Source organism: Macaca mulatta, chromosome 4, assembly GCF_049350105.2.
Source record: "Macaca mulatta isolate MMU2019108-1 chromosome 4, T2T-MMU8v2.0, whole genome shotgun sequence".
Lineage (NCBI taxonomy): Eukaryota > Metazoa > Chordata > Mammalia > Primates > Cercopithecidae > Macaca > Macaca mulatta.
In genome coordinates this window covers 70,423,481-70,446,185 of record NC_133409.1, presented here as the reverse complement: position 1 = coordinate 70,446,185, position 22,705 = coordinate 70,423,481, and the positions used below count along the sequence as shown (strand labels likewise).

Here is a 22,705-nt window from a genome sequence, read left to right as displayed (position 1 = left end):
ATTTTAGAAAATAGGAGGTGGGAAGACTTTTTGAAGTAAGATAGGAAATTCAGAATATGTATAGGAAGAAAAATTTTATTTCATACAATTATTTTTTAATTTTGTAGCAGAAAATTACAAAAGTAAAATCAAAGGAGAAATTATTGATGGGGTAAGATTTAGCAATTCACTGACCAAAAAAAAAAAAAAAAAAAAAAAAAAAACTACAGAAAAAATGCTCAGCATCACTATAATCATCAGAAAATGGAAATTAAAACCGCAATGAGATATCATCTCATATCTGTTAGAATGGCTGTTATGAAAATGACAAAAGATTAAAAGTGTTAGCAAGGATGGGGAGTAAAGAGAACCTTTGCACACTCTTGGTGGGAAGGTATGTTAGTACAGCCGCTATGGAAAACAGTATGGAGTAATCACACAATTACCGAATGATTCAGCAATCCCACTACTGGGTATACGCCCAAAGGGAATGTCTTCAGTATATCAAAGCCATATCTGCACTCCCATATTTATTATAGCATTATTCATAATAGTTAAGAAGCAGAATCAATCTAAGTATCCATCAACAGATGAATGGATAAAGAAAATATCGTATATGTTCACAGTGGAATACCATTCAGACTTAAAAATAGAGAAAAATATTGTCATTTGCAACAACATGGATGAACCTAGAGCACATTATGAGCACATTATATTAAGCGAAATAAGCCAGGCACAGAAAGACAAATACCAAATGACCTCATTATATGTAGAATCTAAAAAAGTTGATCTCATAGATGTAGAGAGTAGAATGGTGGTTACCAGGGCTGGGGCAGTGGGGGGCAGATGGGTGGGAGGCAAGGGTTGGAAAGACGTTGGCCAAAGGATGCAAAACTTCAGTTAAATAGGAAGAGTAAGTGTAAGGATCCACTGTACAACATGGTGACTATAGTTAATAACAATATATTATAGTCTTGAAAAATGCTGAGAGGTTTTAAGTGTTCTCACCATAAAAATGATAACTTCATGAGGTAATGCATATGTTAATTAGCTATATTTAGCCATTCCACAATGTGTGTATATATATATCTCGATATGATATATTGAGATATACGTATACCTCAAAACATCATATTATACACAATAAATACATACAACTTTATCTGCCAAGTTTTAAAATCTATAATATTCAAAGAACTTTTACAAATTTTTGATAAGAGAAAAGCAACTATATAAGGGAGAAATAGGTCAAGGATATCCATTGGTAATTGACAGATAAGAAAATCCAAAGGAACAACAATAATGTGAAAAGATGCTTAAGCTCATTAGAAGTCAAGAAAATGAAAAGAAAATTAACAATGCTTACTCATTAGATCAGCAAGGATTAGAAAGCAGGGTAATAGGAGTACTAGTGAGGAAAATGATGCTCTCAAACATCACTAGTGGGACTGTGATTTGCTATATTATTTTTAGAAAATAATATGAAAAAACCATAAAAATGTAAAGATACACATGCCTTTTAAACCAGCAATTCTACTCCTGGGACTTAAACACCATAAAAATAAAACCCCCAATTACTAAGAATATGTATCTAAGAATATTTGTAATGACAGCATTTTTTTATATGTTGAAAACTTTTCACAACAGAGTATCAGTTGAAAGCAGATTACTTGAATAAATTATAGTAAATTCATGCTGCACGCAACTACTGAAAAGAATGAGATAGAGCTATAAGATTTATCAGAATCTTTAAGATATATTGCAAAGTGAGAAAACCAAGATACAGAGTAATACACACACACGTATATATTATGTATATAACCTTATCCCACAATTTATGATAAAGAGGGACCATTGCCCTGAAAATCAGTGCATGTGTAAATATTGGGTTGAGTGAGCATGGAGCAAAGAATAGAGGATACACATCAACCTGTATTTATTGGTTTCTCTGAAGGGGTACAGAACAAGAAAAGAGAAAGGAAAAAGGGAGGGAAAAAAAACCCCAAAATCTCTGTAACATAATAGAAAATATGCATTGCACAATAACAAGAGAAAATGTAAAAAATAAAATTCTATCTGTTAAATTAATGGAAATTACCTATTATATTTAATAATAGAATAAGTTCATAGACAAGGACTATAAGGGGCATAGCCAAATAAAATCATGATTTGATTTCTAGACGTGATTTTGAAAATTTTTGCTTGGAATTTTTAAATAGAACTTCTACAATATAATCATGTTTTAAAAGGAAGTAAAAAAAAAAATCTGGCAATACTTCTTAAGGACTTTATAAAGAACTTTGCCCCTTGACATTCTATTTCCACTTTTTGGAATTACTCTTAAGGAAATAAACAGATGTGGACCACAATCCTTGTTAAAACACCTAAGTAGTGTAAATAAATTCTAATGTTAAATAAAATCTATAACATACAACAATATTTCAATTTGCAAAATATATACCTGTGTGTGTATCTATTTTATGCATATATTTTATGTATAAATATAATGTGTATATATACATATATACAATAGATATTACAAACAGAAATTGTGTGGTATCTTGGATTTTTATTAATTATATTGTGGGAATATTTTCTGTTTTTTAATTTTCATATATACTCAAATATGTATACCTATACACATACATATTGCTAACAAAAAGATGAAAAGAAAATGTACTAAAATATTGTTAGTGATTGTCTATAGCTGATGAGAATAAGTGATTTATGTATGTCTTAATGCTTATCTCTTTTCTAAACTTGCTGAAATTAATATGCATTCAACAATATGCAAAATGCAATAATCATTTTAAATGGAAGCATAAGAAAGCTAGTGATTTCATTTTGAAATGAACATTGGCATTTCTAGTCAATTCTACATGTTCAGAGGCATAGCCTGCCTCCAGTGCTCCTTCAACATTAGAGCTTTGTGCTAGACGCTCAGTAACCTCAACACACAGCTTACATCCCTTGGATAAAGTTCGAAGCACAGCCCTCTAGATTAGCCAACTATCCTGCCAGTATCATATAAACCCTGGAACACTACAAATCCTCACGTTTTGAGGACAAATCCTTCCAGTAGGCAGCTCTCAGAGAGGCTACACAGAAAGCCTTCCTATGACTCCTAATCAGTAAAGCTGTTTTTTTTATTTTACCTCTACTGAATAGCAGTCATGATTGATTTCTTCAGGTTTCCAGGTAGAACAGATTTCTATAGTTTGGTCTAAAGTCTTAACACTGGAAACACTTCCTCCATGTTTTCTCTGGTTTCTCCTCCTGAGTGGAAAGGATATCAGCCGAAACCCTAGGCAAGGGCAGGCTGTGGGAAGGCAAGCGAGGCTGCTGGGGTGACCTGGTGTGCTCTCATGGCACAGCAAGGAAAACCAATAAGCTTTGCTCTTATCCCAGAAAACCCACCCTGAGAGGACCTGACTGGCCAACAAGGTAAACAATGGCCCTGTGGAGCATGCTTCTTCCCTCCCACCTCCCTCCTGCCCCGCCCTGGGATGGCCTTGTGCTTCCTGGTTGAGGCAAATAAGAATGCCTGCTACCTCTTCTTCCCATGGCCCAGTAGGATTGAAGAAAGATAAACAGAAACAGCAGTGGATCACTTTGAAGCACATTAGTCAATCTCTCCTGTTGCCAAAGTAAGTTGAAGAAATGGGTCTTTCATGTTGGAGCTGAGTCAAACTCACAAAACTATGAAGAGCGTTTCAATACTCAACTAGTAACAGAACATTATTTCCACTTTGATGAGCAGTAATATATTATTGAAATAGTTGCCAAAGCAATGGCTGAATGTTGCAATAGGAAGAAAATGCAAACATCTGTATGTGCATGCAGGGTCTTAGGTCTTAGCTGATTCCAGCTCCTGGTGTCTGGCTTTCTCTGGCATCATGGAACCCAAAAGTCCAAATAATTAAGATTTTTCACTTGTCGTTGTACACACACAGCTTCAGACTGCACAGAAAATTCTGGTACCTCTTATTTGATATCATGTGTCAGGCCAACAATATGACACACAGAAAACTGCTATAATCAACTATGTGACCTTGTTATGCAGACAGACCAAAATAAATGGAAGAAACCAGCTGAATCTTTTAGACCCAATCTACCATAATCAAAGCGTGTACTAAGGCTCTTCTTAGCACACACCCAGACTGATAAACTAATAAAACAAGTCCCTTCCTTTTGCCACCTGACATAAAGGCAGGAATTACAATAAACAATACTGGAATATATTTACTGGGTTGCAATTTACTTAGAGACAAGATTAAAGCAACAAGATAAAGCCAAAACTGAGAAAAATCACAGCAGATAGGTACCTGTAAGAATGGAAATACAGCAGAGAAGTAATTTGTCCCAAATAGAGAATGAGGAGACATAATGGCAGCTTATTCATTAGTGGAAATGAACACGTATTATTATATTGTAGTCAGTTCTTGATTATTCATGTGTGATTTACCAATTTTTTGGCTTATCCTTCTCTCTGCAAGCCTTTGTACATCTGAGTCATCTCTTTCCATCTTTTCCATCATCTTTTCCGTCTTTAGTTCATATGTGTTTAGAAACCCCCAAAATAATGATGTAGATCATTAATCCATATCAAACTTAACTAGGAAAGCAAAACTGATGGCATGGCTATTATACTGGTCAAAGGATCCTTTCACCTCTCCAGTTTGGTACCAAGTCTGATGACACATTTTCACTAGTGGAAGAGAAGTCAGCATGGGAATTGAGCTTGATAAATAAAATTACTAGTCAGCTAATCCTAGCCTGTTGTCTTTCTGCTAAGTAAAAGTGTTCCAGATACATATAATCTGCCAGCTCTATTAAGCATCATTTATAGGCAGGAAAAATGTGCTTTTATGATGATCAGAGTCCCCATATCTCTCACACAATGGGGATACAAATATCATTTCACAGTGGAAATCTGAGTTCCTCATTCAATGGATGACAAGCTTCCTATGGGAAGAGATCCTTCCTTTTTATACTGCTTCTGTATTTCCTTCAGGATCTAAGCCCTCTGCCTGCATACATAACCTGGAAACCCATATTTACAGGGACCAAGATCTTGAGTTATTGTCCTAAGTTCAACTCCTGTCATATCATTACCAGCTGGGTAGTCTTTAGCAAATTACTTGATTTTTCTAAGCCTTAGTTCGCTTTCCTAGAAAGTGGGTTTAATGAAACCCGCTCCTAGAGCTATTGTAATGACTGAATAAACTGTTTTCTATAAAGCACCATGGAGAGCAGAAAATAATCTGGTGGATAAACGAATAGGTATCACAACTGTCATTCTACAAACCACTTGACTGAGCTCACTGACTCCAGACATGACTAAGTAGACCATAAAAGAAATGGAACTTTTATGTTTTAAGTTCAGAATTGACTTTTGTGGCCAGGGGCGTTGGCTCATGCCTGTAATCCCAACAGTTTGGGAGGCCGAGGCAGGTGGATCACCTGAGGTCAGGAGTTCAAGAGCAGCCTGGTCAACGTGGTGAAATCCCATCTCTACTGAAAATACAAAATTAGCCGGACATGGTGGCGGGCGCCTGTAATCCCAGCTACTCAGGAGGCTGAGGCAGGAGAATCGCTTGAACCCGGGAGGCAGAGGTTGCAGTGAGCTGAGATTGCACCACTGCACTTCACCCTGGGTGACACAGTGAGACTCAGTCTCCAAAAAAAAAAAAATAGACTTTTGTAATTTGAGTGTTGGATCTTAAAAAAAATGAAAGAGTGGGAGTGGAGAAAACCCCGTGTGTGGCTTCTACACTAACCTATCAACATACATTTTACATCTTTTACTTTTTAGCCCTTAGAATCTTTCTACTCAAGACCAAATTTTAATATTAATAGAGCCAAATATATTTGATTATGGGAGAACCACTGATGTTCAGTGTTGTTTATGAATTGGAAGGGCAGCAAAAATGAAGGAGAATTATTCTGGTGACCAACCTAAGTGACACAGTTACTCAGGCAGATGCACAATGGCATCTAGAATCCAAACAGTTTGCTTCAGGTCTCTTTCAAAGTCTCAGCAATGGCACCTTAGACCCTTCTGGAATCATCGGTTTTGAATCTAAGACTTCAAAGTGGGAAAAGCAATGCAAGACTACTCAGGGACTGACATGTGTAGAAACAAAAAGAGAGAAAGGGAGGTGCATGCTGAAAATGGTATGAGATCCATACCCCCAGTGACTTGCACTGGTTCTCCTACTTTGTTCAACCTCAGCTAGATGCAAGACTCATTTATATATTAAAATCTTTGTTTCCCCTCCTTCTTCACTATCTCTCCCTGCTGCCCAAAAGATGAATCGAACTCACTGTATCAAGCTGGCAAAGAGTTACAAGGCACCTTCTACTTGGAAGTAAGAAGCTAGAGCAGCTCACCCATGAACATTTCCGTGATTCACAGGAGAGCTCATTGACAGCTGCTCAGACTCTGAGCAGAGAGATTAGAACTAGAACTGTTTAAAATTCCTAAGCCAGAGGAGTTTCACGGGGCAGGGTGCTTCTAAACAGCCTGCAGTCAGCCATGCCCTTGCAGACAAGGCTCTGGGGGTTCCACATGCACCTCCAGCCTCAGAAGACTGGCCTGACCAGTCTTGCAGCACTTTTGAGGACAGTAGCTAAGCCTGGAACTGGTGACTTTATTTACCATTTTTGGTTAGTCACTAAGTAAAGTCTTTGCCTAGAAACCTTCATTTCCTATGCAGTAGGGTAGAAAAGGTCCAGTTAAAAATTTTCCTGAAATACTTCACCAAACAGGCCAGTTCTACAATTAGGAAATTACCACGCTGAGTAATAGTTGCCAGTCTGGTTTTTAGTGAAGTCAGGTTTAGTCCACTGGCATCTCAAGCTGATTGGCAGACAGACCTAGGTCCTACACCCAACCCCTCCCTTGCAATTTGGGCAGGTTATATTTTTAAAAGTCCAGACTTCCTGTGCTTTTGAACATTTTGAAGGCTAGGGTAGTATTCACAAATCAGGGGTGCATTTAATCTTTCCTATCACGTGGCTGCTACTGGATTTGCAAAATGCTACATAGATACACAGCCCCTCAAGTTGACTTCTAGGCAATGGTGACAATTTGCACTTTCATTGTAATAGAGACATGACTTTTCAAGAGGTTTGTGAACTAGTTTTAAAATGTTCTATGGAGGAAATGAGAAATGGACTTGACAGTAAGTTATTTTATCTTAATTTTAAATAAAAAATAATGTCATTACTTGGTGACCACAAATACAAGTGGTAAGGCTTTTCTTTTCTCTTGTGAAACTGCTACCTGTTGCTTTGAATAATTAAATTCAATAGAAATGTTTCTTAATGATTGAGAAGGTTAGAATTATGTCTCTATTTTCAGGTAGGTCACTGAATATATAAAGTCTGTATTCTGAAGATGTTCTCCTATTTTAGGGTTAAATTAAATGCACACTCACATTATGCTTCCTATTAGCACCACACAACTGGCAAGAGGAGAAGGAGGTTGTGAAATTCAAATCAAGAAATGTTTTCACTTGCTGGAAACCATGGTAAAGCTCTGAGGGAAAAAGAATGAAATAAAAACTCCTTCTTAAGAAAAAAAAAAAAAAAAACTTGGGTTTTCCGTACTTAGAGTGGACTACGGAGTATGTAAATAAATTGGTTAACCTCTCTGATAATATGCAAAGAAACCTCACCCACACAGTAGGCGTCAGGGATTTTTTTAAACGGTGGTAGTGCATAGATTGTATCCTTAATTTCAACCTAAGCAACACACGTAGAGTGCACATCAGATAGTAGGTGTACTGCTAAGCGCCTGACAATACATACTTGATCATGAAAGAAATTAAATGAAAAATCGTTCTCCAAACTGATGACCAAATTAGATCCTATGAGTTCATGGACAAAGTCGGGAGAGAGAAAGAGGAAACTAGTATGTTCACACATACCTCAATGACGGTTCAAAGTTCAGATTAAAATCTACATCCTTTTTCAAGAAGCGCCGTGCTGCTATTTGCTACTACAGTTCCGGAGAACGTGAAGAGATCTTTGTGCTTACTCCTTCCTAGTTTTCTTCTCCCTTTTGTTTTTTTTAACAGAGAAGGAAAGGGACAGGTGAATGATTTCTACAGATTTCCTTAATTAAAGCTAGTTTGATTCCCCACTTAAGTGAAATGAGGCTGTAAAAAGAAAAGTAGTCTCACTTATCAATAGGCACTGAAGAATCAATGTTTGGCTTACCTGTTCAGATCAAATTCCTTGATTACATTATTTCACAAAGCTGAGTAGGGCTTAAGCTAGTTACTGTTGACGCCACTGGCAAGCATTTCTTCATTTATGTACAGGCCATAATCCACTACACCAACTCAGGCCCATGGGATGACTTCCATTTCTTCTATTTTTTTTGAGACGTAGTTTCGCTCTTGCTACCCAGACTGGAGTGCAAGGCAATGGTGCAGTCTCAGCTCACTGCAACCTCCGCCTCCTGGGTTCAAGCAATTCTTCTGCCTCAGCCTCCCAAGTACCTGGGACTACAGGCACACACCACCACGCCTGCCAGCTAATTTTTTATCTTTTTAGTAGAGACGGAGTTTCACCATGTTGGCAGGGTTGGTCTCGAACTCCTGACTTCAGGTGATCCACCCGCCTCAGCCTCTCAAAGTGCTGGGATTACAGATGACTTCCATTTCTATAGATCCATTTTACCATTAGAAATTAAAAAAAAAAAAAATCTCCCAACCCACAGTATCTCAAATCACATGTGCAGCAGCAGAACAAAACCTGCTGTGGCTGTGGTAGGTATGATTTCACCACGAAGATTCAGACGTTGTTACATGGTCAAAAAAGTAGTCACTGCACAGAGCAAGTGAGAAATTGAGCAATGCAACTTAATACAGCTTTTCCCTATTGCTTATAAAACAACGTTCTTAATTTTTACTTGTATGTAAAATTCTTCTGAATTTTTCCTTTATTGTAAATTATTTCAGTAGACTCCCTTGGGGTGCTTTAAGAATATTCCATGGGGCATGTTTTTACTGTGGGTCATCAGCTAAGCTATTGGAAAAAGGCCCTGGGTTTTTTTGGTTTGTTTTTAAAATGTTGTATAACAGCTTTAAATGTACAAGACATGATAGAGTGAGGGGGAAAAACTTGTTAAATTCGTAGCTTTGTTTTTCCATCTGAAATATTAGTATGCCTGGGTTTTTATTTTTGTTTTTTTCCTAATTCCAAGCAACAGTGAACCTAATTTACAATTTCTTTCCTCAAAAAAAAAAAGAAAAGGAAAGTTTAACATTGTATTAGGGAGGCTTCAGAATTAGCAGGTGCACTCCGACAGATTTACAGGGGACAGTGGACAGATAGCTATGTTTTAGGAGTGGGAAACGTCTGCTCAAAGTAGGTAGTTTATGGTTTCCATATCAAATAGAAGAAAAAAGTACCACACTGGTCCTGAGACTTTGGTAGTTGTGTTTTTAGAAAATCAAAATTCACCCAAATTCTATTATAGGGAACTTGTATATTTCATTGCTATGTTCTACTAAAGTTAAGGAGATACAGAAATTGCTCCATGAGGAAATGATAAAGGTCAGAGGTTCAGAATTTTAAGGGGAAAATTCATAAGCATGCGTTATGGAGGGAAAAGAAGGCTAATTAAATATAACACTGAACTAAACTATAAAAAAGACCTGTTTTCTCCATGTAAGTCAGATTATATGGGCTTCCTCCACCACTTCAACCCACTAATCTAAAGTAATGAAACGCAATCCCTGGAAGTACTCAGAATTAGACATGTAACAGATAATAATAGAGATTTGAAGAAATTTTGCACAAACATGCAACAACCTTAGTAATGAACTCTTTTTTTTTTTTTTCACTCTAGTCTTTTAGTCTTGCTCTAAATAACCACATGAAGTAAGGAATTGGCTGTTATTCAGTAAATCTGGACTGTGGACACTGACCAAATGGCTTGACATTCTACCTCCACCCCTTATCCTATTTTCAGTCCACATTTTCCCTCCATGGTGACTTTCTGGTTATATATTATCTGGTTTGGCCGTCTCCACTGCCCACTTCAGATAATTGCTCAATTCTCAACTTGGCTTCTTGCTGGGTAGGCCTGACCTAAGAGAATGGATGAAGAAAGAGCCAGCATTTTCCTTTGATCTCTCAGAACTCAGGATTCCATTATATAATCTACCATAAATCTTGGTAGTCAAGATTGACACCAACATTGAAACTTGCCATAATATGACACTCCTCATTGATTCATTATGTATTCTGACATTTCCTAATTAACACGAACTCAATACTGCAGTCTGTCAGTGATAAGAAATTTTTCTTAGTTGCCTTCTCAGTATTTTTGAGGGTTGCCTTGATTAATTTTTCTCCTCTGCTATCTAAGCTTCATATGCCAAATGTTCTAACTGGCTATCTGCCTCTAAGGTTTAAGCTCACAGATGTTTCCTTGTGACCACAGAAAATACTACTCCACTGAGAATAGGTTTGATAAATAAAATTGGCAATAAATTTAGAACCAAAGAGCTGGATAAAGAAGTCAAGTGCAACCCATGCTTTCCACACTTTTGTAAATCTACAAACTTGTCTAGTGTACCCAGTGGTAGTAGATTCTAGGAATCCCATCAACAAAATAAAGCCTTAAATAATCGCAAAACCTCCTTCCATGTAGCAGTACAAATCTTTTCCCCTACTAAACATTACCATGGCTTCTAACAAGTAGAGAATTGGCACAACAAATTTCGCTTCCATTCCAAGTGCAGAGGGAGGAGTAAAATGGACAGAATCCAAATGGTGAGAAAGAAGTGAAGAAAGGACCCTGCAGAGCCCAGATAGGAATAATACGTGAACTCTTCTAAGTGATTAATACCCCACTACATTAATACTGCTTGTGCAACACGGATGCTGTAGCAAGCAGGAGACCTTTCCTTTCTGCTTTTTTCCCTTTCCTAGAAAACATTTTCCTAGGAGTCTTTCCCTCCACAAATGACATGTGAAGGAGCTATGTGCTTGATTGGTGAAGACTGAGTGATCTGGAGGAATAGGACCGTCAAACAGACAAGAGCAGTGTTCTTCCTGCTGAATGTTATCATGTCACCCTCTCCTGGTACTTCCCTGCTCAAACTTCAAAGCCCAGGCATTTCCACCATGGAACATTCTCAGGAGTGTAGCATCATCATTTGAGATTTACTGTAACTGAAGTGAAATTGTTTAGTGGGTTTGGCCTTTTTCCCTCCCAACTCTGCCCCTAGTAGCTCCTTGCCTTTTCTTTTTAAATTGTTGCCCTAGCCTTTTAGTTCCCCTTGGAAGAGAAGGAAAAAGAGGAAATCAGAAAGGACACTCGTCCTCCTTCCCTCTACCCACAAATCACAGAGTTCAGCTTTTCCATTCCCATAACTATAAAGCATTTTAGGCAACTGCGGGAGAGATCTCAGTTTTCCTTTCCAACCAGAGTTCTAAATCAGTGCAATGAAAACACGTCTGTCTTTTATTCCCAGCACAGATGCCCATGGGTTTGGTTGCGCTTATACTGTCAGTATCTTAAGTCACTATTTTTTATTTTTTAGACAAAGTCTTGCTGTGTTGCCCAGTCTGGAATGCAGTGTGCAGTGGCACTATGTCAGCTCACTGCAGCCTGGATCTCCTGGGCTCAAGTCATCCTCTCACCTCAGCCTCTCAAGTAGCTGGGACTACAGACGTGCACCACCACAACCAGCTAATTTTTGTATTTTTTATAGAGATGGGGTTTCGCCAGGTTGCCCAGACTGGTCTCAAAATCCTGAGCAAAAGCAATTCACCCACCTCAGCCTCTCAAAGTGCTAGCATTACAGGTGTGAGCCACCGGGCTTAAATGCTCTGTCGCCCAGGCTGGAGTGCGGTGGTACAATCTCAGCTCACTGCAACATCCACCTCCCAGGTTCAAGTGATTCTCTTGCCTCAGCCTCCCTAGTAGCTGGGACTACAGGTGCATGCCACCACACTGGGCTAATTTTTTATTTTTAGTAGAGACGGGGTTTCACCATGTTGGCCAGGCTGGTCTCAAATGCCTGATCTCAGGTGATCTGCCCTCCTCGGCCTCCCAAAGTGCTGGGATTACAGGTGTGAGCCACCACGCCCAGCCCTTAAATCACGATTCTAAGAGAAGGTTGCTGAAGGCAAAAGCTATAGAATCATAAAATACTACAGCTGCAGGGACCATACATTTCCCCTAGTCCAAAGATTCCATCCATTTTGTAAAGGAAATGAGGTGTTAAAAATAAGACTTATTCAGTACCCAACATAAAGTAGCTATTTAATAAATATAAAAAGTTCTGCTGGGCAAGGTGGCAAAAGCCTGTAATCCCATCACTTTGGGAGGCCGAGACGGGCGGATCACGAGGTCAGGAGATCAAGACCATCCTGGCTAACACAGTGAAACCCCGTCTCTACTAAAAAAATACAAAAAACTAGCCTGGCGAGGTGGCGGGCGCCTGTAGTCCCAGCTACTCGGGAGGCTGAGGCAGGAGAATGGCGTGAACCCGGGAGGCGGAGCTTGCAGTGAGCTGAGATCCGGCCACTGCACTCCAACCTGGGCGACACAGCAAGACTCTGTCTCAAAAAAAAAAAAAAAAGTTCTAATGGTCTGAATCCTAATCTCATAGAAATATGATCATTTTCTTCTGAATCTATATCTTGTCCAAAGAAAATAATTTTACTACAAAAATATTCCAAGTAAATAGCATTTTACACATATGAGGCATGCTGCCTTTTAAAGTTCTATCACTTAGTCTTCATCGTATCGCTAGCGTAATGTTTTGATGGAAGTCTGGTAGTTGTTATGCCCATTTTACAGTTGGGAAGACGGGGCACCGTCTTGCAGCTTTTCGCTGTGCCCATCAGTGGCATAGTCCCATCTTTTGACTCTCAATACACTTCTTTCTCCACCAGTCATTTCTGAAACAAAATCTTTACAACCATAAACAATCATGATTTCAAAAAGCAAGTCCTAAAAGATTTTTTAAATGGTGTGACACCTCTCTTGAACTATTTCTATCACCTAAAATTGATGTACCCACTCTTCATCTGAAAACTTCAATCCACACAGTATTTTTCTAAGATTAAGTCATTATTTCATTCCAATCCTACACCAACATCTTTAATGCCTACAAGACAAAGTCCAAGCTCCTTAATAGGACATCTGACTCTCTACTTCCAAATTACCTCCTACCACCACCCTGCACTTTTCTTAACTATGTTTCTGTCAGACTGATGGTTTCCCAAAACCTTCTCCCCTATGCCTTTCATTATGCGCCTCCTTTTCCTTGTATCTTCCCGTGTAAACATTACCTATCCTTTAAGGTCATGATCAAGAGTCATTTCCTACCCAAAGCTATCCCTAACCATCCTGCACCAACCCAGAAATACCTTCTTCTCTTTATGCTTTCTCACCACGGTGCTCATCACTCTGCAAGCGCTCTTCACATTCTACTCTGCTGAATTATATTAGTTGACGTTATGGCTTTAGGCACATGTTATAGTGCACTACTATGTAATAGTCCTATATCATATTATGTGCCTTACTGATCATACCTGATAGAGATTGTCTAGGGATCAAGGAACATGTCAGGCTCAATCTCACACTACAATTATGTGCCAAACACCAGTGTGTACCAGGCACTTCCCAAGGCACAGGGTGCAATCCTAAAGAACCCCATCTATGCACCTGAGGCACTTTTTATTTTTATTTATTTATTATTTATTTATTTCTTATTTATTTATTTGAGATGGTGTCTCTCTGTGTCACCCAGGCTGCAATGCAGTGGTGTTATCTCAGCTCACTGCAACCTCCACCTCCCAGGTTCAAGTGAATCTCCTGCCTCAGCCTCCCAAGTAGCTGGGATTACAGGCATGCACCGCCATGTCCGGCTAATTTTTTGTATTTTTAGTAGAGACAGGGTTTCACCATGTTGGCCAGCTGGTCTCAATCTCCTGGCCTCAAATGATTCACTGGCCTCAGCCTCCCAAAATGCTGGGATTACAGGCATGAGCCACCACGCCCAGCCCTGAGGCACTTTTAATCTAGCTGGGAATAGAGACTCCAGGACAGGCCGTAATAAACCACAGCAAGGCCCTTGTCAACATTACTCATTTCTTAAATAAAATTAGAAAAAGAATTTAACAATATGAGTTAAATTAAACTATTCATATATTGGATTCTAAGTAACATTAATCTTTAAATGTTCTTTCGGAAAACTTGACGCAGGTAGGTACAAAATCTTAAATTTTGTAAATTTTCTAAAATTTGGAATTTCACAATAAGGAATTTCCAAAATTGCTTATTGGAAAGGAAGAGCAATTTGTGTCTTTATTTGTCACATAGTTTTAAGGTGAAAGATACTAAAACGGATACTATATGTGATGCGATTATCTTTATTAAGCAGCTTTCTTTACATGGTTTTAAGCAAATAAATTCTGACCAGTTATTACATCTAATAAATAATTATTAGAGTACAAAAGCCAAATTTCTTCTGTCAGATACACTCAAATTTTCTTGTGGATTTCTTGGTGTCCTTAGTAATATTCCAAAAGGGACTATTCCAATGAGACCATTTCTATGAACAGCAGAGGAAAGAAGGATCTCAAAACTGCAGATCATCCATTTGCAAAAGGACCTTGATGGCTTCCTCTGAACCAATCTAGGGAAGGACGTATGTTTAGGGAGCTGAGTTGCTGGTCATTTTGACAAGGAAACAGTTGAGAAAAGAAATGTCTAGAAGCCAGTGGTACTCTTCTATTCCGGCAAAAGTCAGGAACCTCAGCAAGTCTACTCACACTAAGCTCTCTAGGACTGTCAACTTGTTGGGGCCTGTCTCTTCCTCCTTGTGATTGGCCTGTGTGTTGTCTTCCAGGCAGCAAGAAAGGAGAACTGAAAGACTGCCCATGTTATACTCATTCTTAGCAGGAAAACCCAAAAAATTGAGAGTGGGTGGCAGCTTTAAATAGGAGACTAAAGCCAGATGAAGTTCTTAAAGGCTGTGCTTAGGGAAACCAAGCTCCAGGTATGCATTCAACAAGGATCTTGATGGTTTTTACAACAGAAAGGCTAGGGAAGCTCCTAACCACTTGTCTTCTCAAAAGAAATCAGAGAACATCCCTGAATACTGGAGGGGTGACCCCCAAAACAGGATTACCACCATACCCCCAAAACCCCATCCATCCTGCTGCCGTACTCTCTTACATTCCAGCTTTGCCACATGCCAGGAAGGCCCAGACTCCCCACCCACACTTCCACCCCTGCACATTTTCTGTTTTTGAGAAGCATAAACCAATCTGCCCCCATATCTATCTCATAGTACTACAGCCAGGTGAACCCTCATTCACTTGGTGGGAAGATTTTACACGTAACTAAGTAATAATTTATGCATTGCATATAACAACTTGCTTTATTTTCTTTCTTTTTTTTTTTTTAGATGCAGTTTCATCTTGTTGCCCAGGTGGGAGTGCAATGGCGCAATCTTGGCTCACTGCAACCTCCACTTCCCAGGTTCAAGCGATTCTCCTGCCTCAGCCTCCCAAGTAGCTGAGATTACAGGCCCATGCCAACATACCCAGCTAATTTTTGTATTTTTAGTAGAGACAGGTTTCACCATATTGGCCAGGTTGATCACGAACTCCTGACCTCAGGTTATCCACCCACGTCAGCCCCCCAAAGTGCTGGGATTACAGGCCTGAGCCACGGAGCCTGGCCACAACTTGCATTTTATAAAAGTGAGCTTTGTACAAAACTCTCTTACACGCATTACTTTATGTAATCCTCATGAAGAGCCACAAAACTTCTGTGACTCAGATGTAATTATTCCCATTTTACAGATGAAGATACTGAGGCTAAGAGAGGGTGTAATATTATCTCCCATCAGCCCCAGATGCTCAACTTGCTTTCCCAATGCCAAATTCTTATTGATTACAAACTTTAAAAGTTAATACTGTCTCAAGTAATGGCTAAAAGCATGAGCTTTGGAATTCGATGAGTTTGTCTTCAAGTCCTAGGGCTGTCGCCTTTGAAGCTGTGTAATATTGGGCATGTTACCTAGCTTTGCAAAGCCTTGGTTTCCTCATTTGTACAACAGGAATCATAACATTGTTCACTACCTGGGGTTGCTGTGAGAATTGCACGTGATAATACTATAAAAAGCATTGCACAAAATAAGAGCCCCCCTCCAACCTTAGGTGCTACTATAGTTGTTATTATTACCACCTCATGGGCATATATTATGGGGCCAGTGAGGGAGAGACTATCTCAGGTCTTTGGTATCACACTGAATTAGAACATCAGCATGCAGCCGGGTGTGGTGGCTCACATCTGTAATCCTAGCATTTTAGGAGGCCAAGGCGAGTGGATCACTTGAGGTCAGGAGTTTGAGACCAGCCTCACCAACATGGTAAAACCCCGTCTCTACTAAAAATATGAAAATTAGCCGGGCATGGTGGCACATGCCTGTAATCCCAGCTACTCTGGAGGCTGAGGCAGGAGAATTGCTTGAACCTGGGAGGTAGAGGTTGCAGTGAGCTGAGATCACGCCACTGCACTCCAGCCTGGGCGAAAGAGTGAGACTCCGCCTCAAAAAAAAAAATCAGCATACAGCTCTATGTGTGCATAGACTAAGACATTGCCCAACAATGAAGCAACATGCTTCTGTTGATGTGAAAGGGAATGTGAAGCATTTGTAACACATTTTTGACATGCTCATCTCAGCAAGATTTTTTTGCTACCCTTCTCATCACAAAGATACTCACAAAGGAGAGGAATGATGGAAGAAAGGATGATGGAGGTTTCTGGACTTTCTCTTCTAACACTTTATTTTCATTACGGAAGCAGCAGCATTTCAACAGATGGCATGCTCAGTTGATTGGATTGACTGCCCTTTGTTTTTTAGATCAAGTTTCCAGTTATGATCAGATGTTCATAAACTCCTAGCAGCTTTGGTGCTGTCCTTGAATTATTTCATTGATTCAACCAACATCTGTTGAGTACCAGGCACTGTGCTAGGCTTAGAATAGAAATAACTTCCTCATACTGAGTTTCTAATGCTTGGAAACTGCAAGGAGTTTAATGAGTGGCTTAATCTCATTTATTCCATATAATCATAGCTGGTAGCTACTTTTAGTACTCCCACTTTGCAGATGAGAAATTCAAGGCAGGAGGCGAAATAATCTGCCTCTAATTGCACAGCTAGAGAGTGGTGGGAGCTATGGCTGATACTCAGTCATTTTCCATGGGTTTGAATTACACTACTTAATATCAGAATTCTTACTGAAGAGTGATGTGCTGTGGAAAACCTGAGCAGACGTATCAGCTTTCTAGCAGAATATTTTTAGGGGCGGATGGATAGCGTAAGCTCCTTTATTCTCTGAAGGAATCACAGACTCTCAGAGAGAAAAATGTTATACACCCTAGATAGAACCATAAAATTCAATGATGTGTACGTTTTTGCTGTTGTGTCCAGTGGGAATGATTCAGAGGAAGTCTAACGAGATGTTGCCCAGAAGGCAGGCACACCACTCTTACCTGTACAGTGTATGCCTTTGAAAATAGCACTTCATTAGACAATATGCAGTAGGTTTCACAGATGGCGCCTCTTTCTCAGAAATTAACAATGGAAACCCTCTCCTGATAGAGGCGGGTGGACAGGACCATCAATATCTCCACTGCCATAGGTGAAGACTATGCTATGAGTTTTTTTTTACAAACAGTGTGGATGGTCTACCCAGAGTCACTCTCTTCCTTGCTCTTTTTTCCAAATAGCCAATCGGCCGTCACGGAGCACAGCTGTTCCCTATTCAAAGCAAAGTAAACTCAACCACCAGGCCCTCAGCCCAAGTGATTGTTCTGACCAGCTAGGATAAATGAATGCAGATAGACTCAGAGAAGACCGCAGATAACCATGTGAAAATATTTAGCAGATGCCTGATGTAAACACTTATACTGTGTGGAGGTGTAGAGTGCGTGTTTGAAGGGAAGGTAGATGGTAGCTAGCTCTAAACCCAATATTGAACAAAAAGACACAGAGTTCTCAGAAACAAAAGATAGTTGGACTTTGTTCTTCCTGCAAGTTTAAGACACAAGAGCTTTATTCCTTTCCTTGATTGTCACAAGCAATAGAACAAAACAAGTATCTCCAAGTGTCTAAGAAAAATCTTCTACTCGTAAATACGACCCTCGTATTCTTAAGGAAAATTTTGCTTTTTTCCTACATGTCATATCTTTTACCTACATTGTGTTTATTTCTAATTTCCTTGAAAATCTGACATTCTAGAGTATTTTATCCAACTGCTACAGCATTATCTGCATGCATTCCAAGGCCTACTGGGCAGTCATCACAGGATATTAACAAAATCAAAGAAAACATTTGCATTTGAGAAATAGGAAGGGATTTTATGGTACACAAATGGACCCTGAACCATCCATGGTTCTCCAACATTCTCATCCAATTTAAGTTCTCTGTACATTTCAGAATTCAATTCAAATACTTCTACCTGGTCTTCCTAAGTTTACTCTCAACATTAAAATATGTATATACCACATTCAAAACCAGATGAGTTTCCCAGCAACCTCATATACATGGAGTTGCTCTGTAAGCCTATTAGATCTGGCACATAAAGGCATTAAAAATCTGGCATCTTTAAGCAGGAATCGTTGTCATGATCACAAGTCCTCATAAAGTCCAACCCTTCTATCGAGTAAACTGCTTTAAAATCTTTTAATCATGTTGGCTCCTACGGACTTGTTTGAGAGAATACTGCCTATCTTGACAAAGCATGAAACTTACAGTTCAACGAGCGTTTCCTAAGACATGTGGCATTCCTCTAACCAAAATGAAAGTATTCTGCCCTGCCTTGTGACTGCCACATCATTACCCGAGTAGCCCACTGCTATATGTGGTGGAATCATTATGTATGTGCCATCGTGAGGCAAAAAGGAACTGAGAAAATGGGACACCAGGACTCAAAAGACCTTGCTTAAAATCAGAGGCCAGTTTCAAGACAGAGGGGCTCGTTCTTGTGCTGCTAAATGTGTAGCTTTTCAGAAAACTTGACTGCCTTTAGGAAACAAATAATGGCTTATTCACATCGCTTAGTTCAAACTCACATAAGTTATGGCTCCAAAGATTAAGAAAACAGGTAGTGTGTTCATGCTAGTCTGAGATTTGTCCAATTAAGAACTTTTAAAATTCTAACACAGTTCAACAATATAGTGTCTCCTAGCTAGTGCTAGATTCAATAAATATATGTTATCTGGAACAGACAGGCAGCCTGTGTGTGCTGTACTAAGAAAAGGGTAGTCGGATTGCCCTCTGCCTCAGCCAAATATTATTCTAGAAGTGAATTTCCACGGTACCAAGTTTAGATTTCACATTATATCATCCCAGGAATACTTGCCAGTAACTTTGCAAAATATCCTTGGAGCAGAAAGACAAAAAAATGAACATTTTTTAAAGATGAGAGGTAAGCTCTGAAGTTACAATATGCTTGTAAACAGTAGCACATTATATCAAAAAGGAAAAAATAAATTGAGAAGAAATAGGAGTACCTACTTGAAGAGAAGATTATCACTCAGAGACTGTCTTCTTATGCTATAGAATGGGCAGGAGAAAGGAGCATGGACCTTTCGAGCCTGTTAAAGAGCTTCTGAGCATGGAGCCTGCATTTTCAGTTTTGGTAAAATCCGTTCTGAGTCGGTAGACAGGAGGCTGTTATGACCATGAAATTAGGAAATGCAGTAACTCAAAAATAAAGAACTAGCACCACCATTTGACTAGGATTGGAAAATCTCATTGAAAAAATAGAGGAGGGGGTGGCCTTGCTTTTGCCAAGCCAGGCCCGAATCTAACTTTCTTAGCACTTCCATTAAGATGGATGTTCAAGAAGAGGTAAATCGTGTGTTAATCTGCCTGAAAATTTTTTTATGCCATCCAGCCGATTTTCTCTTTATTCATAATAAAGCTTGAAGTCTAGACAGGCATGTGGAGTTGGAAAAAAAAATAAAACATTCATTCAGCACATAAATTTTGTTAATCCAAAGTTAGCTACAGCTAAACTAAAAGCAGGGGCAAGGAAATGTCCTTCTGCGAGTGTTTTTTGGGACTTTCTTACTCAGGCATGGACTCAAAAGCCCGCTCTGCACTTCTTGTTACTGATTAATGAGGTTCTTGACTTCGGTAACCTGCAGAGGTCTAGCTTCTCACACTCTTCAGCCCTTCCTTCTGTCATATGATCCTTCCATAAACTGTCCGGTATTTCCTGCAGCAATTTTTAAGTTTATGAGGTTATTGATTGTTTGTCTAACACTAAGATAAACATTTTCAAGTAGAAAAGGGGCTGTAAAATCATATTAAAAATTTTTAATAATATTGACAGTTTAATATCTCATTATGTCTGCTGTGGTTTATGCAGTAGGTACTTTAAATGACTTTTTAAAAATATTTTCGCTTTTTCTTCTCTACAAGCCTTGAAAAAGGCTGGTTTTCTGGCAGTGAGAATGGTAGAACGGGGCGGAGGAGGGATCTCTCTCTTGCTACTGTATTTCTCTCTGTCCCAGCACCCAGTACAGAGGGACACCTGCCAAGTAAGAGGTGCATCTCAAAACCAGCATGGGAAAGAAAGAAAACCAAAATAAATAATCAATGCTTTCAAACATTTTGAAATAAATGATCTTAACTGTCTTCAATCTTCTCTATACTTGTCAGTTAAGCCCATAAAATAATTTGAATATGTAAATTTGTCTGAGAGTAACTTCTCCAGAATACATAAAGCAGGACACATTTTAGTTAATATGTAAAGTATTTAATTTCAAGTGACTGAACATAAAATCTCAACAAGATTCTCTTACCCAAGGAATAATCATGTATACTAACGCATTGTGGGGGTTCTGTAAGCATTTTTATTGTTTTTATTATGATTTCTGATGAAAGGTACATTATTGAATAACATGCTCTGAACAGTCTAAGTGTTTTGAAAGTGAAATATTTTTTTCAAAATTAATTAAATCCTTCAATTATTTTATTTGCTAGAATGGGTGAAGTATGCTTTTCAAACAGCATTTAGCTACCTGTTAAAACCAGTTTTACACATCAATACAGAGATGAAAATTACATAGAGCAACAGTTCTCAAAATAGGACAGCTAATGAATTCTGAAATGAAGGTTATAGATTATTTCCTTTCCATTAGAAAATATAAATGTACAATGTAAATTGTATGTAAATTATAAATTAGATTAATTATCCTTTAAAAAACTATTATTGATATTCACTTGCATTCCAATATGTGCTTTCTTGAGTGCAAGAGAATAAAAATAACAGCAAACGTCTTCCAAGCATATATAGTCATCCCTTGGTATTAGAGTTGGGGTATTGGTTCCAGGACAAGTACCCGATATAAAATCACGTAGTATTTACATATATCCTATGCACATCCTCCTGTATACTTTAAATAACCCATAGATTATTTATAATACCTAAAACAATGTAAATGTGAGGTAAATACATGTTATACTATATTGTTTAGAGAATGTAAAGAGCAAAGTCTGTACATGTTCAGTACAGGCACAACTTTTTTTTCCTGGATATTTTTTTCTTTTTTTTTTTTTTTTTTCCTGGTATGCAGCTATTCTCCTGGATATTTTTTTATCCAACCAGATGTTGACTGAATCCTCAGATGTGGAACCCATAGATATGGAGGGTCGGCTGTACTAGATGTCAGGTACTATTTTAAGCACGTTTGCAGCAACCCAGTGAGGTAGGTACTACTAAAAACCCATTTTACAGTTGAGGAAACCGCAGGATACTGAGATTAAGTACCTATACCAGCTGGGGCCAGGGTTCAAACTCACATGGACCAACTCAAGCCCCCATGCTTTTAACGCTCCATTTCAGAATCTGAACCAGCACAAGGGATTACACACAAGGACACACTATGGGAACACACGTGCTTTGTATGTGTCATGAGAGGAAACTGTTGACAGGTTTATCAGTGAATGAGTAAAAACAGTTCCATCAAATCGATTCAGAAAGGTTGTTATGAATCATTTTGAAGTTTATCGTTCTAATGAAATCACTAAAAATAAAAATGTGTGCTTGGACTGATTTTTTTTAACTATTCTATGCTTTCTTATAGGGAAAATATATATATATCCTTTGAGGAAAAGTGTCTAATTAAATTGCATTAATCACTACTAGACAGGTTGAACAATAAAAAAATAAGAAAACAGCAATTTAAATGAAGCAGTATAATAGTGTAATTGAAACACAGGACAAATTTAATCTCATAAGTATAAGTCAAAGAGCAGTATCATGCCATTACACCTGACACCTGATTCCCTCACACACATTTTTCAAATGAAAAATAAAGCCTGACATTTCATCAAAATCATGCTATCCACTACATCTTTATTTTTTTAAAAAAAGAGGGTCAACACACATTCCTTGATAGTGTCACATTGTTTATTAAGAAGCACAGAACAATGAAATTCTAGAAATTTTTCAGGTTCTAACCTTTTTTTGATTCATTCTCCCATTCCAGAAGAAACCGCTAACAGCCTGGTTTCCACCAGCAAAGTAAAGCAGAAAATGGATGCAATCTGTCTGGGCTGTTCAAGCAGCGTCCTGCTGTGATCTGGGTGATTCAGGCTAAAATTAAAAATCAGGTTTTTTATTTGGACTATGTGTTTTTATCTGCCACCCCAGATGATAG

At 38.6% G+C, this 22,705-nt stretch overlaps 1 protein-coding gene across 12 annotated transcripts in view; it reads right to left on the bottom strand.

Annotated features, from left to right (window-relative positions):
- The window catches only part of ESR1 (estrogen receptor 1), a 436,798-nt gene that overhangs the window by 383,441 nt on the left and 30,652 nt on the right, over positions 1–22,705 (bottom strand). For 6 of the 12 annotated variants that reach the window (XM_077999571.1, XM_077999568.1, XM_015137107.3 and 3 more), the window contains exon 2: positions 7,914–8,044. The exons of 2 other annotated variants lie outside the window; for them this stretch is intronic. The gene's annotated coding sequence lies outside the window, so the exon portion shown is untranslated. Of the gene's footprint in view, positions 1–7,913; positions 8,045–19,550; positions 19,719–22,705 lie in introns of those variants that run through there. 4 more of the 12 variants (XM_077999572.1, XM_015137108.3, XM_015137110.3 and 1 more) reach the window with 1 other exon arrangement.